This window comes from Chrysochloris asiatica, unplaced genomic scaffold, assembly GCF_000296735.1.
Source record: "Chrysochloris asiatica unplaced genomic scaffold, ChrAsi1.0 scaffold00140, whole genome shotgun sequence".
Taxonomy (NCBI): domain Eukaryota; kingdom Metazoa; phylum Chordata; class Mammalia; order Afrosoricida; family Chrysochloridae; genus Chrysochloris; species Chrysochloris asiatica.
The window spans coordinates 3761597-3765398 of NW_006408658.1; the positions used below are offsets into that span (position 1 = coordinate 3761597).

Below are 3802 nucleotides of genomic sequence, written 5' to 3' on the forward strand. Positions count from 1 at the left end.
GAAGGAACTAAAGGAAAAGCAAAGGGATAAAAATACATGATCTCATAACATTATTCTTAATAAGATAATAGATTTTCAGAATCTAACCCATAGCGATCTATAATTGCTTTTAAAAAGTCGAATTTTGTTGTTGTTGTTTTTGAGGCTCTATACAGAAGAACACACACAAATTCAACAATTTCTACATGTGGAATTCAGTGACACCGATTATATTCCTGAAGCTGTGCCGCCATTTTCCTTCCCCTTTTTCTAGTTGTTGCTTCCCTATTGACTCACAGGCCCTAAGTTTCCTATCTAACCTGTTAAGTTGCTGCTATCAATTTGATCCCATATAGACAGATGTTTTAAAAACCAATTAAATTTAAAAAGCTCAATTCTGCATTAGTTAAGATTTCAGTGATATTTTTCATTTAAGGTTTGTTGTTGTTGTTGTTAGGTGCCATTGAGTCGGTACTGACTCATAGCGACCTTATGTACAGCAGAACGAAACCCTGCCTGATCCTGGGCCAACCTCATTACTGTTGCCACGCTTGAGTCCGTCGATGCTGCCACTTGGCCAATCCACTCGTTGGGGGTCTTCCTCTTTTTCTCTGACCCTCCATCTTACAAAACATGATGTCCTTCTCCAGTGACTTGCTCCTCCTGACAATATGTCTGAAGTATGAGAGATGAAGTTTGGCCATCCTGGCCTCTCAGGAGCACTCTGGCTGCGCTTCTTCCAACCCAGATCTGTTGGTTCTTTTGACAGCCCGTGCCACTTTTAATATTCTCCTCCAATACCATAACTCAAAAGTATCAATTCTTCTACTGTCTTCCTTATTCACTGTTCAACTTTCGCATGCATATAAGGTTATTGGAAATACCATGGCTTGGGTCAGGTGCACCTTAGTCCTCAAGCTGACATCTTTGCTCTTCAACACTTTAAAAAGGTCTTGTGCAGCAGATTTGCCTAATGCAATATTTCGTTTTAGGTTTACGAGTATATCATTCTTAGTTATCTCTTTATTATCTGTATTATATGTCATTTTTGTAGTTTCTTTCTATATCTTCAAATACTATTATTGCTTTACACCTACATCTAGTATATAGCAAAAATTTACATTGAATTAGGGATAGCTCGATCTTTAAAATAGATACAGGCTTTGTATACTTTGGGGAAGATTCCAGAGTGAGCAACTGGGCAGTGAATACCAGTAGTATCGAGTGAAGGAGGGCTTTCTTGAAGAGTAGAATTACTTATAATCAGCAGTGGCAAGTTCTTTCCTGGTGAACAGGAGAGAGGAGCCTAAGGAGGGACTGTTGGTTCTTTACTATACACAATTTATTTTTAGGACACAGAAGCAATTCAAGGAAAGCTCAATGACCATGTATAACCTGAGCAGTTACAATGAAGGTGACTTTACCCTCTTGGGCATCCCTGGACTAGAGCAGTACCACGTCTGGATCAGCATCCCCTTCTGCTTTATCTATCTTGTGGCAATTGTGGGCAATAGTATCCTTCTCTACCTCATTGCAGTGGAGCGCAGTCTCCATGCACCCATGTTTTTTTTCCTTTTCATGCTGGCTATTACTGACCTTATATTGTCTACCACATGTGTCCCCAAAACCCTTAGCATCTTTTGTCTTGGTCCCCAGAAAATCAGTTTTCCTGGATGTCTCACCCAATTATTCTTTCTGCACTACAGCTTTGTCCTAGACTCAGCTATTCTACTGGCCATGGCATTTGACCGTTATGTGGCTATCTGCTCCCCTTTGAGATACACCACAATTCTGACTCCCAAGACCATTATCAAAATTGCTGTGGGAATCTCCCTCCGAAGTTTCTGTGTTTTTGTCCCATGTGTTTTCCTTGTGAATCGTTTACCATTCTGCAGGATGCGTAGCATTCCCCATACATAATGTGAACACATAGGTGTTGCCCGGCTTGCCTGTGCTGATATTTCCATCAATATCTGGTATGGATTTTGTGTTCCCATTATGACAGTCATTATAGATGTGATCCTAATTGCTATTTCTTATACTCTCATCCTCTCTGCTGTCTTTCATCTCCCCTCCCGAGATGCCCGCCAGAAGGCCCTGGGCACGTGCGGCTCCCATGTTTGTATCATCCTCATGTTCTATATCCCAGCATTCTTTTCCATCCTTGCCCATCGCTTTGGGCATAACGTCTCTCGTACCTTTCACATTATGTTTGCCAATCTCTATGTGATCATCCCACCTGCACTCAACCCTATTGTGTATGGAGTAAAGACCAAACAGATCCGGGACAAAGTCATCCTTCTGCTCTTTCCCAAGAGATCCCAGTGACATTAGCCAGAAGTCTGAAGGAGAAAAATTTCTAGTGTATGTTAAGTCTAAGACCGTATCTACAATCAGTGGTTCGTGAGAAGAGGAGATGGGAAAATACCTTATTAATCACAACTGTGGATTTGCTTTATTTGTTATTTTAGCCAGAACTCTACTTAGTAATTCTGGTTATAGAAAATTAAATTTTGAATACAGGAAATACCAAATGATTTTTACTTCTGGAAACAAACTTTTTTGCAATTCCACATTGTTCTAATGTGATTATAAAACTTTTAATGAAAACAAACAAATGCTGAGTGTTTCTAAGGAATCTGAATTACTTTTTTTTTTCATTTTACATGTGATAATGAGTGTAGCACTGGTGTAGCACTGTAGCAGTAGCATAAGCACTTGAGACTGGTAACCACAAGGTAGTCAGTTCAAACCCATCATCCACTCTTGGAAATCCCATGTAGGGTCACTATGAGTTGCTGGCGATGTCACACAACAACAACAACAACATACATGATAGTAACTTATTTACACACCATAATAGATCTTGGAGTATCTATCTATCGTGATAACTCTTTTAGGCCTTGGACTTTATGTTTGGTTGTTCCTATCCAGACAGCGTGATTCAGACACTCAAGTTTGAATTTATAGTTCTATCTTTTAGTGTGTGACTCCAGCTGTATAATTTGTTTAAAAAGTTCTTTAGTGTATTTTCAATAATATCCATAAAAATAATATAAAGGAAGTAGGAGAGAAAATAAAGATTAAAAGGAAAATGGGATAAGGATTAAAAAAATAAAATAAAAAAGAAATAGGCAAATGAATCTTTCAGCTACCGTGAACTCCTATTTTATTTTATGCACCAAGAAGTCAGTTCTAAAGTTTTATAGCAATCTATATGAAAAGCTAAGGAGCTCTGGTAGTGTAGTGGTTACGAATTGGGCTGCAAACTGCAAGATCAGCAGTTCAAAACTGCCAGCTGCTCTGTGGGAGAAAGATGAGACTTTCTGCTCCAGTAAAGATTTATAGCCTTGGAAACCCTGTACAGGGTCGCTATGAGTTGGAATTGACTCTATGGCACATAACCACCACTACCATATGAAAAGTTAATCATGCTAAGTTACACAATTCACAGAATCTATATATTAGAATCTATTATTCAGAGAAACAAAACTATTCTTTCTGAGGGGATGAAGGACAGAAAGATAATCTTCAACAAGTGTTTGGAGACACCAAGTTGGAGCTGATTCCATGAAAACTAAGAACTACAATGTAATTAGCCACATTCTTACAAGTTAAACAGTTTCCTGTATTACTCAGTGCAGGCCCACTGGAATCTTCCTAAACTTCCATTCAATAAAAGCTAAACATTGCAGATATTCTAAAACACTCAGAGTATTAGGATAAATTCCAACAATCTTTCTTTATTCATTTACCCACTTTTTTTTGAGTAAATGAATAAAGAAAACATTGGACACATTTTTTTTTTTAAGACACTCCTACC

At 38.4% G+C, this 3802-nt stretch overlaps 1 pseudogene; it reads left to right on the forward strand.

The window, feature by feature from the left end:
• Positions 1–1359: 1359 nt before the first annotated feature.
• Positions 1360–2307, forward strand: LOC102814629 (annotated as a pseudogene).
• The last annotated feature ends 1495 nt before the right edge of the window (positions 2308–3802 follow it).